Genomic DNA, 17,066 nt, shown 5'->3' on the forward strand with positions numbered 1-17,066 from the left:
AGCAATTTGATCTGTTGAGGTTTGAGATTGGGGAAGCTGGTTGTATTAATAAGGGTGTGGCCAGAATGGCCTGAACAGAGGTTGCTTATAAGTTCCATCTCACTGGTGGAACCCATGTATGCTAAACAGAATAATAGTTTTTCAAAGATCTCCATATCTAATTACCAGAACCTGTTAATATGTTACCCTACAATAGCAAAAGGGACTTTGCAGATATAATTAAGGTAAGGATTTTGAGATGGGGAGATTATCCTGAATTATCTGGGCAGGCCTGGTATAATCACAGGGGTCCTTAAAAGAGGGAGGTAAGAGGGTCAAAGGTGGGAAAAAGAGATGTGATGGTGAAGACGTTGGAGAGATTTTCTTTGAAGTTGGAAGAAAGGGCCGGAAGCCCAGGAATGAGGAGGCCTTTAGAAGCTGGGGATGGCAGAGAAGTGGACTTGCCCTGCAGCTTCCTGAAGGAATAAACCTTGATTCTAGCCTTGTAAGACTCTTTTTTGGACTTCTGATCTCTAAAGTTGTATGTCAGTAAATCTGTGTTATTTTAAGTCACCAAGTTTGTAGTAATTTGTTACAGTAGCTGTAGGTAACTAATATACTTTTGTTTTCACAGCTGGGATGCAGAACAAATGATAGAATTATTAATGATTTCCTGATAATTTTTAGTCACTCAAAAAACACTATGCCATATATCCAAAGAAAGTCTTAGTTTTTAAAGAGCAATTATTTTAACTTTGTTAGACAAATAATTTCTTAAACTTTTTAATCAGTCACACTGCATTTGTTACATAGTTTTCTCCATCTTGCTTTTGATATATCTGGTTTATTACAAATATACGTTAAAGTCTCTCAAAAGGATGCATATGCATAAGATGATAAATAAAACAGTGCCTAAAATGAATGCTGGTTTATAGTACTGAAGATAACTGATATTACTGATCATTTATTATGTGCCAGGCAGTACAGTGTATTTACATGCAATTATAACAACAAGAAAACACATATAAGGCTTTCTTATGCAAGGCATTATTTGAAGTGATTTATTTATATTCAGCTTATTTAATCTTCATAACAAATCTGTGCAGTAGGTACTGGCTATTTTCTGATGAGGAAACTTAGGCACTGAGGGGATAAGTGTGTTGCTCAAGGCCATGCAGTTAGAATGTGGGGAGTCTTGAGATTTGAACTCTGGTCCTAGAGTTAGTATTCTTATCCTTTATGATACTCTGTTGTGCAACACTGTTACACCAATACCAGCAGGATGAAACCTCATTTAATAAACTCTGATTTTGGAGATCTGCTATTTTTGTGATTAAAACAAATCATGTAATGCATTCCATTTCATTAGAGAGACACCCCCCCTTTAATCTTTCTAATGGATACATGGTGCTTTAGATTTTATTTGAGCATTTCTTAGTTGGTGATCATGTAGTTCATTTCAAATGTTCCCTATTTCAAGGAGTACAGTATGGACACATTTAAATAAATCTCTCTCTCTGTAGGTATGTGTGTGTCTTTGTGTCTCTATCATTCTCTGTCTCTTATCTGTGTGTAAACACATACATACACATTCATAGTAGTATTCCTATATTGTATTATGGAAGTTAAATTGTTAGTTTTTCTGTAAGATGAAATCTATAAGGTGAAATCTCCCACAGGTATTCATGTTTGATATATTACTGTTGAATTTTTTTGGCAGTTCCTTAAAAAATCAATTTTAGACATTATTATTTTGTTGCTTACGTTATTTGCAGATATTTTCTTCCAGTCTATATCTTGTCTTTTCAGTATGTTAATAAGATCTATTTTTTTTTCAAAGAGAGAAGATCCAGAATATTTTAAAAAAATTATTTTTCACCTTTTGACACCCTTCACCCAGTTCTCTCACCCTGCCTTCCCCCTACCTCTGGCAACCGCCAATCTGTTCTCTGTATCTATGAGCTCTTTTACTTTTTTGTTTTTTATTCCAGATATAAGAGAGATCATATGGTACTTAGCATAATGTCCTAGAGGTCCATCCATTTTGTCACAAATAGCATATGTTTTTTATCCGTTCATCCATTGCTGAACACTTAGTTTGTTTTTAGATCTTGGTTGTGGTAAATAGTGCTGCAGTGAATATGGAGGTGCATATAGTTTTAAGAGTGTTGAATTGGAATTGCTGGATCATATGGTAGTTTTATTTTTAATTTTTAGAGGAACCTCCATACTGATTTCCATAGTAGCTTATACTACTTTACATTCCTGCCAGTAGTGCATAAGGGTTCCCTTTTCTCCACATCCTTACTAGCACTTATTTCTGACAGATGGGGTGGTACGTCATTGTGGTTGTGATTTGCATTTCCCTGATGATTAGTGATGTGGAGCATCTTTTTATATGACTGCTGGCCATCTGTATGTCTTCTTTGGAAAAATGTCTATTCAGATCTTCTGCCCAGTTTTTAACTTTTAATCTTTTTTTGTCTACCGAGTTGTATGATCCTTTATATATTTGGGTATTAGTAGTCTCTTATCAGATATATCATTTGCAAATATTTTCTCCTATTCAGTATTTTTTTTGATGGTTTCCTTTGCTATACAGGAGCTTTGTAGTTTGATATAGTCTGACTTTTATTTTTGCTTTTGTTGCTTTTCTTTTGATGTGAGAAATACATTGCTAAGATCTTTGGTAGGGAGCTTATAACCTATGTTTTTAGGCCTTATATTTTAATACATTTTGAGTAAAATTTTGTGTATGGGGTAAAACAGTGGTCCAGTTTCATTCTTTTTTATGTGGCTGTCCAGTTTCCCAAAACCATTTATTGGAGATTCTGTCCTTTTCCCATTATATATTCATGGCTCTTTTGGCATATATTAATTGACCATTTATACATGGGTTTATTTCTGGGCTCTCTATTGTTCCATTTATTGTATTTAATGTATAAATTTATGTGTCTATTTTTATGACAATACCATACTATTTTAATTACTGTAGCTTTCTGAGAGTTTGAAATCAGAGATGCCTCCAGCTTTGTTCTTCTTCCTCAAGATTGCTTTGGCTACTTAGGGTAATATGTGCTTCCATGCAAATTTTAGGATTGCTCTATTTCTGTGAAAAATGCCATTGGAATTTTTATAGGGTTGTGTCTTCTTCAGTTTCTTTCCCTAATGTCTTATAGTTTTCAGTGCTTTCACAGAGCCACAATTCTTCAATTTGATGAGGTCTGATTTATCAAATGTGTTTATTAACTATGCTTGTGGTGGTATTAAGTCTAAGAATTTTTTGCTTAGTTGTAGGAAAAGATTTTCTCCTATTTCTTTTGCTTAAGTTTTATAGTTTTAATGTGATGCATTTTTGGTTAATTTCTGTGTTAAGAGTGCAGTTTAATATTTTGCATATGAGTATTCAAGAGCTTCAGCTTCATTTAGTAAAGAGACTATCCTTCCATCAATAAATTGTTTTTGCACCTTGTCAAAAATCTGTTGAGAAATTTGTGTGGGTTTATTTCTGGGTTCTCTAATAGTGTCCATTGATCAGTGGTTTTCTAATATTTTCCATCGATCAGTCCTGCACTGTTGATTACTACAACTGTATAGAAACCCTCAATGCCAGGTACAGTGATTCCTTCCAGTATTCTTTATCAAGATTGTTTTTGTTTTAGGAGGGCCTTCCCCTTTGCATGTACATTTTAGGATAATTTTGCATATATCTACAAAATATCCTGCTGGGAATTCAATGGGAGTTGCACTTAATCTATAGAAAAACTTAGATTATTCTCCCCTATTTTCTATAGGGGAGAATTTCCATCTCTACTCTGTTGACTCTTCTGATCCATGAAGTTGGTATATATCTCCATTTAATTAGGTCTTTCCTGATTTCTTTTATCTGTTTATATATATTTTGGTAAATATATACTTAAGTATGTTTTTTGGGTTTTTTTGAGCAATTGTAAGTGGTGCTAGATTTAAAATTTTGAGTTCCACTTGTTTATAGCTAACATATAGAAAATGATTTCTTATTTGTGTCTTGATCTTATAATTTGCCTTCTTGTTTACATTACTTAACAGTTCCGGAATATTTTTATTTTTGTGGATTCTTTGTGAGACAGTCATGTCACGTACATATAGGGACAGTTTTCTTTCTTTCTTGTCAATCTGTATGTCTCTTACTTTTCTTGTCTTACTGTGGAGACTAGGATTTCCAGTACTGTGTTGAATAGAATGGTTGAAAAATATCTTTGTCTTGCTTATGATAGTAGGAAGGATCATCTATTTTTTCACCATCAAATGTGATATTAGCTGTTGTTTTTACTTAGATGTCCTTTATTAAGTTGAGGAAGTTTCCTTGCATTCCAAGTTTTTTGATTTTTGTATGTGTGTGAAAGGATGTTGGATGTTGTATTTTTTTCTGCATTGAAAAATTCATGTGGTTTTATATTGTGTTTTACTGATATGGTGTATTACATTAATTCATTTTCAAATGTTAAACTACCTTGTTGCATTCCAGATGTAAATTACACTTGGTCCTGGTGAATAAATCTTTCACTATGCTGCTAGATTCAATTTGCTAGTATTTTGTGATAATTTTTGTATCTATAGTCATAATAGGTATTAATCTGTAGTTTTACTGTTTTGTGATTATCTTTTTTGTCTGATTTTGCTATCAGGGTAATACTGGCCTCATAGTATGACTTGCGAAGTTTTTCTTCCTCTGCTAATTTTGGAAGAGTTCATTAAGAATTGTTAGTATTTAATACTTTAATTTAGTTTTATATATCTGGGCTTGGGTTTTCATGGATAGTTTTTTTGAATACCAATTCTCTGTGGTGTTACAGTTCTATTTCTTCTTGAGTCATTTACAGTAGTTTTTGTCTTTCTAGGAATTTTTCTGTTTCATCTAAATTATCTAATTTATTGGCATGCCATTGTTTATAGTATCCCTTTGTAATTCTTTTTATTTCTGTAAGGTAGTAATAATGCCTCCTCTTTTAATTCTGATTTTCAGTGATTTGAGTCTTCTCTCTTAGGGACTCTAGCTAAATGTTTATCAATTTTGCTGATTTTTTTTTAAAAACCTAGATTTTTGTTTCATTAACTCTGTTGTTTTTTTATTGTATTTAGTGGGTTTGATTCTATTCTATTCTCTGTTATCATTTATCTCTGCTCTACTCTTTTTTTTTCTTTAATGGCCAATTTTATTTTTTAAAATGGTTATACTTGAGGTTGTTTGGCATCAACCTTGGACCTATTATTTTCATCTTTGCTTTTTTCAATCTGGCTATTTTTAAGTACACAAAAAATGTTTAGACTAATTCATTTAAACATATGCCTATGTTTTTTTCTATTATTTTAATTTTTTATTTATCTTTTTATTTTGGTTAATCATTAATATACAATCACTTGAGCAACATTGTTGTTACTAGCTTCCCCCCATTATCAAGTCCCCACCACATACCCCATTACAGTCACTGTCCATCAGCATAGTAAGATGCTATAGAGTTGCTACTTATCTTTTCTGTGCTATACTGCCTTCCCCGTGCCCCCACCCAAGTTATGTGTGCTAATCGTAATGCCCCTTATTCCCCTTATCCCTCCCTTCCCACCCATCCTCCAGTCCCTTTCCCTTTGGTAACTGTTAGTCCATTCTTGGGTTCTGTGATTCTGCTGCTCTTTTGCACCTTCAGATATTGCTTTGTTCTTATACTCTACAGATGAGTGAAATAATTTGGTATTTGTCTTTCTCTGTCTGGCTTATTTCACTGAGCATAATACCCTCCAGCTCCATCCATGTTGTTGCAAATGGTAGGATTTGTTTTCCTCTTTTTTTTTTATCTTATTTTTTTATTTTGGTATCATTAATCTACAATTACATGAGCAACATTATGGTTACTAGACTCCCCCATCATCAAGTCCCCACAACATACCCCATTACAGTCACTGTTCATCAGCGTAGTAAGATGCTATAGAATCACTACTTGTCTTCTCTGTGTTATACTGCCTTCCCTGTGCCCCCCAACCCCACATTATGTGTGCTAATCATAATGCCCCTTTTTCTCCCTTATCCCTCCCTTCCCATCCTTCTTCCCCAATCCCTTTCCCTTTGCTAACTGTTAGTGCATTCTTGGGTTCTTTGAGTCTGCTGCTGTTTTGTTCCTTCAGTTTTTGCTTTGTTCTTATACTCCACAGATGAGTGAAATCATTTGATACTTGTCTTTCTCTGCCTGGCTTATTTCATTGACTGTAATACCCTCTAGCTCCATCCATGTTGTTGCAAATGGTAGGATTTGTTTTCTTCTTATGGCTGAATAGTATTCCACTGTGTATATGTACCACATCTTCTTTATCCATTCATCTACTGATGGACACTTAGATTGCTTCCATTTCTTGGCTATTGTAAATAGTGCTGCGATAAACATAGGGGTTCATATGTCTTTTTGAAACTGGGTTCCTGCGTTCTTAGGGTAAATTCCTAGAAGTGGAATTCCTGGGTCAAATGGAATTTCTATTTTTAGTGTTTTGAGGAACCTCCATACTGCTTTTCACAATGGCTGAACTAATTTACATTCCCACCATCAGTGTAGGATGGTTCCCCTTTCTCCACATCATCACCAACATTTGTTGTTGTTTGTCTTTTGGATGGTGTCCATCGTAACTGGTGTGAGATGATATCTCATTGTGGTTTTAATTTGCATTTCTCTGATGATTAGCGATGTGGAGCATCTTTTCACGTGCCTGTTGGCCATCTGAATTTCTTCTTTGGAGAGGTGTCTGATCAGATCCTCTGCTCATTTTTTAAATTGGATTATTTGCTTTTTGATGAGGCACATGAGCTCTTCATATATTTTGGATGTCAACCCCTTATCGGATATGTCATTTATGAGTATATTCTCCCATACTGATGCCTTTTTATCCTACTGATGGTGTCCTTTGCAGTACAGAAGCTTTTTAGTTTGATACAGTCACACTTGAACATTTTTGCTTTTGTTTCCCTTGCCCGGGGAGATATGTTCATGAAAAAGTTGCTCATTTTTATATTCAAAAGAGTTTTGTATATGTTTTCTTCTAAGAGTTTTATGGTTTCATGACTTACATTCAGGCCTTTGATCCATTTTGAGTTTTCTTTGGTGTATGGAGTTAGACAGTAATCCAGTTTCATTCTCTTACATGTAGCTGTCCAGTTTTGCCAACACTGGTTGGTGAAGAGGCTGTCATTTCCCCATTATATATCCAAGGCTCCTTTATCATATATTAATTGACAATATATGCTTGGGATAATATCTGGACTCTTTATTCTGTTCCACTGGTCTGTGGGTCTGTTCTTGTGCCACTACCAAATTGTCTTGATTACTGTGGCTTTGTAGTGGAGCTTGAAGTTGAGAAGCAAGATCCCCGTGCTTTATTCTTTCTTCTCAGGATTGCTTTGGCTATTCGGGGTCTTTTGTGGTTCCATATGAATTTTAGAACTATTTGTTCCAGTTCATTGAATAATGCTGTTGGTATTTTGATAGTGATTGCATTGAATCTGTAGATTATTTTAGGCAGTATGGCCATTTTGACAATATGAATTCTTCCTACCCAAGAGCATGGGATGAATTTCCATGTATTAGTGTCCTCTTTAATTTCTCTTAAGAGTGTCTTGTCGTTTTCAGAGTATAGATCTTTCACTTCCTTGGTTAGGTTTATTCCTAGGTATTTTATTCTTTTTGATGCAATTGTGAATGTAACTGTTTTCCAAATTTCTCCTTCTGCTAGTTCATTGTAAGTGTATAGGAATGCAGCATATTTCTGTGTTTTAATTTTGTATCCTGCAACTTTGCTGAATTCAGGTATTATTTCTAGTAGTTTTTGGGTGGATTCTTTAGGGTTTTTTATGTACAATATCATGTCATCTGCAATCAGTGACAGTTTGACTTCTTCCCAACCAATCTGGATGCCTTTTATTTCTTTGTGTTATCTGATTGCCATGGCTAGCACCTCTAGTACTATGTTAAGTAAAAGCAGGGAGAGTGGGCATACTTGTCTTGTTCCTGATCTTAGAGAAAAAGCTTTCAGCTTCTCGCTGTTAAGTATGATGTTGGCTGTGGGTTTGCCATATATGGTCTTTATTATGTTGAGGTGCTTGCCCTCTATACCCATTTTTTTGAGAGTTTTTACCATGAATGGGTGTTGAATTTTGTCAAATGCTTTTTCAGCATCTATGGAAATGTGTATGTGGTTTTTGTCCTTCTTTTTGTTTATGTGGTGGATGATGTTGATGCATTTTTTAATGCTGTACCATCCTTGCATCCCTGGGATGAATCCCACTTGATCATGGTATATGATTCTCTTGATGTATTTTTTTAATTCAGTTTGCTAATATTTTGTTGAGTATTTTTGCATCTATGTTCATCAGGGGTATTGGTCTGTAATTTTCTTTTTTGGTAGGGTCTTTGCCTGGTTTTGGTATTAGAGTGATGCTGGCTTCATAGAATGAGTTTGGGAGTATTCCCTCCTCTTCTGTTTTTTGGAAAACTTGAAGGAAAATGGTTGTTATATCTTCTGTATATGTCTGATAAAATTCAGCAGGGAATCCATCTGGCCCGGGTGTTTTTTTGTTCCTGGGTAGTATTTTGATTACCGATCCAATTTCATTGCTGGTAATTGGTCTGTTTAGATTTTCTGTTTCTTCCTGGGTCAGTCTTGGAAGGTTGTTTTTTTCTAGAAAGTTGTCCATTTCTTCTAGGTTATCCAGCTTGTTAGCATATAGATTTTCATAGTATTCTTTAATAATCCTTTGTATTTCTGTGGTGTCCTTAGTGATTTTTCCTTTCTCTTTTCTGATTCTGTTTATGTGCGTAGACTTTCTTTTTTTCTTGATAAGTCTGGCTAGGGGTTTGTCTATTTTGTTTATTTTTTTTGAAGAACTGGCCCCTGGTTTCATTGATTCTTTCTATTGTTTTATTCTTCTCAATTTTATTTATTTTTGCTCTGATCTTTGTTATGTCTCTCCTTCTACTGTCTTTGGGCCTTACTTGTTCTTATTTTCTAGTTTAATTAATTGTGAGTTAAGACTGTTCATTTGGGGTTGTTCTTCTTTCTTGAAGTATGCCTGTATTGCAGTATACTTCCCTCTTAAAACAGATTTCACTGCATCCCACAGATTTTGGTGTGTTGTGTTTTTGCTTTTATTTGTCTCCATATATTGCTTGATCTCTGTTTTTATTTGGTCATTGATCCACTGATTATTTAGGAGCATGTTGGTAAGCCTTCATGTGCTTGTGGGCTTTTTTATTTTATTTGCATAATTTATTTCTAGTTTCATACCTTTGTGGTCTGAGAAGCTGTTTGGTACAATTTCAATCCTTCTCAATTTATTGAGGCTGCTTTTGTGGCCTACTATGTGATCTATTCTGGAAAATGTCCCATGTGTACTTGAGTATAATGTGTATCCTGCGTCTTTTGGGTGGAGTTTTCTGTACATGTCTGTTAGATCCATCTGTTTCAATGTGTCATTCAGTGCCTCCTTACTTATTTTCTGTCTGGTTGATCTGTCCTTTGGGGTGAGTGGTTTGTTGAAGTCTCCTAAAATGAATGCATTGCATTCTATTTCCCCCTTTAATTCTGTTAGTATTTGTTTCACATATGTAGGTTCTGCTGTGTTGGGTACATAGATATTTTTATGGTTATATCCTCTTGTTGGACTGACCCCTTTATCATTATGTAATGACTGTCTTTGTCTCTTGTTACTTTCTTTGTTTTGAAGACTATTTTGTCTAACACAAGTACAGTTACTGCTGCTTTTTCTCCCCATTTCATGAAATACAGTTTTACATTCCTTCACTTTTAGTGTGTGAGTGTCTTTGGGTTTGAAGTGAATCTCTTCAAGGCAACATACAGATGTGTTTTTTTTTTTCCCATTCTGTAACTCTATGTCTTTTGATTGAGAGCTGAAGGCTCCCTTCTTCCACCCATCACCAGTTTGAGAATGAGGCTCTAAACTGACTGCACCAGTTCTGAGGTTGCTGGGACCTCCTTTGCCCTTGCCCAGCTCATGGTGTAAAGTAGGGATAACTGGGGCTATTGCTGCTTTCCCCTCCATGAAGTGCTCAGTTCCTAAAGCAGGGCGTCACTCAGAGAGAAGCACACCTTAGTTCCAGAGCTGAGAGTAAGAATTTGACAGGTGAAGAGAAGAAGGCTATGAAACAGAGAGCTCAGAATCTCTTAACAGAAGTGACATCACTTGTGATAAAGTGGGAAACTCAAACCAAAGAGTGTTCTCAAAATCAATGGAGGTTTGGTGAAAGACATTGGGAGATTCATAGATTCATTGGAGGTACAGGCTAAACTGATGGCTTTTAGTTTGTCAAGAGAACAACAAAGGAAGAGTCAAGTGAGAGGAACAATCCTGAGGTCAGAACAATTCCCAAACACTGACTTGGGGAACTCTCCAGAGAATCCAAATTTAATTATATCAGTTTTTCATGTATGCCCCAGGGCACTGTGGGAAACAACAGAGTGCTGAAACTGCTGCAGGTACATTCAAGCTGTAACTTCCAAGGAAAACTGTGGAGGCTTTACACTATGGTTGGAGAGTAGTGAACATCACTGAAAGAATTTAGCCAGTTGGTAACCAAATAAACAGGAAATAATTTTAACAAGCAGGGGTGGGAGATGCAGCAGTACCCAGAGTTATACAATAAATTATCTTAAAAGTGCAGTTTCTGAAAATATGTATGAGACAATAAAAGAAACAGGAATGTATGATCCATACAGTAGAAAAAAGTAGGAAACAGAAATTACCTGTGAGAGTAACCAGATGAAGGACTTAAAGATTCAAAGTATTCATTATAACGAGATTAAAGTAATTAAAGGAAATGATTAAGGAAGGAAGGTATGAAAACAATGTCACATTAAATAGAGAATATCTATAAAGACTGAAAGTATAAAAAAAGAACCAAGTGGAAATTCTGCAGTTGTAAAATCACTGAAAGTAAAAACACACTAAAGATGCTCAACAGTAGATCAGATCTGGCATTAGACAGAATCACCTAAAAGAAGTTCCTCAGACTGAAAGAACATGACTTTGGTCAATAAATGTTGGTAAGAAAGAAACCACAGGTAGAAAATAGAATCACTTATGTTAAACCACACAGTAGCAAATGAAGATCTAAAACCTAGCCTAACTGCAGTTGCAGTTTTTCCCAGGAATAGAATTTTAGAACAATCAGTCTGAAATTTCCTGATCAACACTAGTGAGGTCATCTGCATGAGAGACCCCCAACCTCCCCACAGAGGAAGGTGACATGTTGCCTGAAATAATCGTTTCATTTACTTATATTTCCTATCCCTGCCACTTTTCTACCTATAAAAAGCTTCTATTTGTATGGCTCCTCTTTGGTAGGCAGGATGCGCCCAACTCATGAATCATTTAATAAAGTCAATTAGACCTCCAAATGTATACTTGCTTTGATTTTGGTTTTTAACAATTTGAATCCACACAAAAAAAACCAAAGCGCTCCAGTAAAGGTAATTATGTAATTATAAAGATAGTGTAAGTACTTATTTCTTCTGCTTTTTTCCTTCTTATTTAAAAAGCAACTGTATAAAAGAAATTGACTATGATGTACCATTGGGTTCATATCATAAATATGCACTTTCCAACAGGAGCACAGAGGAGGCTGGGTGGCAACAAAGCTGTGCAGGGTTAAGGAAGTGATTCCAGAGGGCAACTTGAATACAGAGGAACAAATGAATCAAAAGTGATCAACAAGAAAGTTAAAATAACAAAATCTATAAATATAACACTTATTTGCCTTTCTGTTTTTGGCTTCATTGAAATATATGAAATAATATTTATAACAATGTATATTTAGCTTTGTACCATTCACAGATGTAATATGTATAATATTGATACCACAAGAAGCAGGGAAATAGAAAATATCTACATAAGAGTAACACTTCTATATCTCACTGGAATTAAGCTAGTATAAATGTCAAGTTGACTCTGACAGGTTAAGATATATGTGGTGACCCTATAACAATCAATAAGGAAATAACTAAAAAATATATAGTGGGAAGTCATTAAATAAATTAAAATGCTACATTAGAAAATACTTCATTCAAAAAAATTAATGAGAAATAGTGGAACACACATGAGACATGGAAACAAAGAGCAAAATGGTAAAGTATATCCAGTTTTATAAATAGTAATATTAAATGTGAATGGATTAAATTATTTAAACCAAAGGAAAAGATTGTGAGAATGGATTTAAAGAGCAATATCCAAGTATTTTTTGTCTACATGAAACATATTTTATGTATATAAAGATGAAAATAGTTTAAAGCAATAGGAAGGAAAACAATATACCATGCATACAAAAATCACAGGAAAGTAGAGTAGTGATCCAATTACTAGGCAAAGTATACATTAAAAACACCAAAAAAAAAAATGGGGAGGAAAAAGATGGTGGTGTGAGAAGTGAGGCAGAAACCTCCTCCCAAAAACCACATATAACACAAAAATACAGCAAATACAGCTAATTCTGAAAGAGTGACCAGAAAGAAGACTGAAATAGCTGGTCTATATATAGGGAAAGAGAAGAACTCATGGAAAAAGCTAAAGTAACAAAGCCACAGTGTGGCAGGCCCCAAGCCCTCCGTCCTCCACAGCTCACCAGCAGGAGGAAGAGAAATAAAGCAGGGATGGAGTAGAAGTCTGGGACTGCTAAACACCCACCCCTGGAGATCTTCTCTGGGAACACAAACCCACATTACCTGATGCTTTGGAGATTAGTAAGGCTAGAAAACAAAGACAGAATACTCAGACTGAGATTCCAGCCACTTGTGGAGAACAGGTACCACAACAGGCCACTCTGGGACAAAACAAAGGCAAGCACTTTGAAAGACATTCCAACAGTAGGAGGGGTGCTAAGGGGCAAGGATTATACAGAGCTTGCTGCTCAGGAGAAAGGACAGGTACACAAAATCATCCTGGTACACTTAGCCAACCAGGTTGGGAACTTTCAGGAGCTTTAGGCACTCCATTCCCCTGGTTGGCAATGCAGCACCAAGACCCCCACTGTAATATTCAGTCTGCAGCTCCTTCCTGCCGGCCAGCACTGGTTCACAAAATGGCTGCCCCTGCCATCCCACCAGGCTAGACAGAGGGTGGCTCCAACTATGGCAGCTACAAGGGTATAATACAGAGGCTCCTCCCTGTGCACTCGGTCCACAAGCCCTGGCAATGGAGGCACACACTGCAGCTGGGAAGCAGGAAAGAGTTTCCTCCCAGCAGACACTGGTGCCACTGGCCTGTGACCCCTGCCATTACTCCAGTTGCAAGGCAGGTCCATAGAGTAGAGCTTCTGGGCACTATAGGGTGCCACCCACACAAAGTTACTATTTCATAGTAATCACTGGAGATATGAAATGGCAAAAGAATCCTATACAAACCATAATACAGCAAATACCAGAAAGAAGACTAAATGAAGCTAAAATCACCAATTTTCTTGATAAAAATTTCAAAATAAAAATAAAAAACATGCTCATGGAGCTACAGAAAAGTACTCAAGAACTCACAGAAGAATTCAGGAATGAGATACAAACGTTGAAGATTGCAGTATCTGAAATGAAACATACATTGGAGGTATTTAAAAGCAGATTAGATGAGGTAGAAGAGATGGTAAATGAAATAGAAGTAAGAGAACAGGAATACAAAGAAGCTGAGGAACAGAGAGAAAAAAGGATCTCTAGGAATGAAAGATTGTTAAGAGAACTGTGTGAGCAATTCAAATGGAACAATATTTGCATTATAGGGGTACCAGAAGAAGAAGAGAGAGAAAAGGGAAAGAAAGTCTCTTTGAGAAATAATTGCTGAAAACTTACCCAATCTGAGGAAGGGAATGGTCTCTCAGGCATTGGAAGTGCACAGATCTCCCAACACAAAGGACCCAAGGAAGACAACACCAAGGCATATAATAATTAAAATGGCAAAGTGTGAGGATAAGGACAGAGTATTAAAAGGAGTCAGAGAGAGAAAAAAAGATCACATACAAAGGAAAACCCATCAGGCTATCATCAGACTTCTCAACAGAAACCTTCCAGGCCAGAAGGGAGTGGCATGATATATTTAATGCAATGAAACAGAAGGGCCTCGAACCAAGAATACACTACATGGCAAGATAATTATTTAAATTTGAATCACAGATTAAGAATTTCCATATATACAAAAGTTGCGGGAATTTACCTTCCACAAACCATCTCTACTGTGTATTTTACAGGGACTGCTACAGATGGAAGTGCTCCTAAGGCTAAATAGCTGTCACCAGAGAAAATAAAGCAACAGTAAACATAGTAGACTTAATTAATTACTAAGCAAATGCAATTAAATCAACTACCCCCAAAGTCAGTCAAGGGATACACAAAGAGTACAGAATATAACACCTAATATATAAAGAGTGGAGGAGGAAGAAAAAGAAGGGAGGAAAAAACCCCTTTAGATTGTGTTTGAAATAGAGTAATAAGCGAGTTAAGTTAGACTGTTAGGTAGTAAAGATGCTGTTCTTGAGTCTTTGGTAACCACAAATTTAAAGCCGGCAACAGCACTAAGTACATATCTATTGATAATCACCCCAAACATAAATGGACTGAACACACCAGTCAATGCTGACATCCTGTCCCTCCGTAGAGGATGCTGTCTAGGGTGGAGGGAATCCTAGGTTCTTGTTACACCAGCCTGGAATGGAGTTTCCATCTAGCTGAGCTAAGATGGGGGAGGGAGTGAAAAGGTCTGGCTTAGCATACCACAGATTAACTGTTCTTACCAACTTTAAATGGGTTTTCTTCAATAAATTCTTTTTCAAACCTTTTCAAACAATAAGGCTTCTCTCTCACTTACCAACTTTACATTTCCCTGTATGGCCCCAGAAGATGACTGGTTAGCCAGAGACGGGTAAGATTCCTCAAGGGAGGAACAACCTAAGACAGGCACAGTCACAGGGGGGCCATCAGGTGAGAAATTGGGGATCAACAGAGGTGAGGCTTAGAACCTCACCCCCCCTGTTCTGAGAGAAATCTTCTGCATATGTGGATGTTTTATTGCCCTTGTCTAGCTTGGATTAACACATAGTCTACAGGCACACACCTGATCATCTACGTTTGCTCTCTTATAACACTAAGCTATGTTTTCTACCTTTATCTTGTATCTACCTACCACTTCAGCATTTTATTAAAAATCATAATAATAAAGAGAGAAATGTGGTATCCACATATAAATCAAGTATAAAAATCAAATGAGTATTCATATTTGAACTGTTTATAGTTCATAATGCATGAGCAAAACCGAAAGTTTCTGTGATGACTGCCCTTGTACTGTTCACCATGTAACTTATTCACTATGTAAGAATTTGTTCTCCATGTAAGAACTTGTTTGTTATGCTTCAGAAGATGGGAGACTGACGAAAATTAGGCTTGGGGTGGATTAATGATTGTGTATTGAGCATTGACTCCCCTACACAGAATTTTATTGTTAACAACCATTTGATCAATAAATATGAGAGATGCCCTCACACAACAACAACAACAACAACAAAAAAAAGTACACACTTCCAATTGTAAAATAAATAAGTAACTGGGATGTAATGTATAGCATAAGGAATATAGTCAAAATATTGTAACAACTTGGTATGGTGATAGGTGGTAGCTAAAATTATCATGTATATAAATGTTGAATCACTGTGTTGTACACCTGAAACTAATGTAATACTGTGTGTCAACTACCCTTCAATAAAAAATAAATAAATAAATAAATAAAATTCTTTTACATTTTTTTCTAAGTCCTTAGTATCCTTTTCTTAGGCTATAAATTATCAAATAATTTACATCAGTTTCATTGGGGAGCAGGTTTGTGGTATTCCTCCAACTGTCATATCAGAGGTCACTCTCCTGTAATAACTTAATATAGTTTTCCTAATAGTCATTACTTTATTGGATATATCCTTTGTTATTTGGTAGTATTTTGTTACAAATATTTGAGGGATTTTAACTGTTGCTTTAGTATTGATTTCATTGTGTCAGAGAATGTGGTTTACATAGTAATTATTTCTTAAATTTTGTTGACTCTTTTTTCATGATCTCTAAAAAATTTGCCTTTTGACTGTTCTATTTATTTTTGTTTCTAGAACACCATTTAAACATTTTTTAGGCCTCCTTAATTTATCATCCATGTTTTTTAACTTGTCTGTCATATATCCAAATACTTAAATGTCTTGTGATTTAGGAAACCATTGTCCAATTTACCACATCTCTTCTCAGGTATGTCACATTTGCCATTTAGCTTGTCTGTTCACTTTATAAAAGTTAAAGTTACGCACTTAGAAAGTGCTGGAGACCTCAGAGAGAGGAACGCACTGAGAGGTTGGGGATTCCCTCTTCTAAGGATTTTTTTTTTCAGGAATGTGAAAAGGGGCTAGGGGTGTGGTCTTTGTGGTCTTGTTAAGTGGTCTCAAGTATCTTTGATGAGACACTAAGTTTCTTCTTATCAGTCTTCCAGGTAGTTCTGCATAATTACCTTAACACAAGAAATTACTGCTCAGGTTCCCTCCTAGGATAACAGCTTCTTGGTCTGGGAGCATAGCAATCAAAACTTCCACTTGTTCCTTAGTTATGTCCACCTTCTTTTGTTTTATAATTTCCTAATCTTAATTTATTCCTTTAACATCTTGAAGATTGATATTTTTTAACTTTAAAATTTTCATAATGTATATGAAAACTTGTGCTTACCCATACCCTTGCTAAATTAGGTGTTTCTGCTCTTTTGTCTTTATTGTGACTGTAAAATGCTATGTCACTGTTATGATTTCATTTTCCTGAGTAGTAGTGTCTTTGAGCATCTTTTTCTGTGTTTATTGTCCTTTTTGGGATTTTTCTATTTATATATATTTTTCCTATTTTGCTAAGTTCTTATGTTCTTATCAGTTTCTAATAACTTTGAAGTTTGAACTTTGAATATAGATCAGTAGTTTGCACTTGTGGACCCTTGGGAATTCCTGAGACACTTTCAAAGGGGTCAGTAAGGTAAAAACTGTTCTTATAGTCATAATATGACAGTA

General features: G+C 35.7%; 1 protein-coding gene across 1 annotated transcript in view; it reads left to right on the forward strand.

Annotated features, from left to right (window-relative positions):
- ZPBP (zona pellucida binding protein) overlaps positions 1-17,066 on the forward strand; it is a 157,727-nt gene that overhangs the window by 19,711 nt on the left and 120,950 nt on the right. The window lies entirely within an intron of this gene.

The sequence above is a fragment of the Manis pentadactyla genome, chromosome 7, assembly GCF_030020395.1.
Source record: "Manis pentadactyla isolate mManPen7 chromosome 7, mManPen7.hap1, whole genome shotgun sequence".
NCBI lineage: Eukaryota > Metazoa > Chordata > Mammalia > Pholidota > Manidae > Manis > Manis pentadactyla.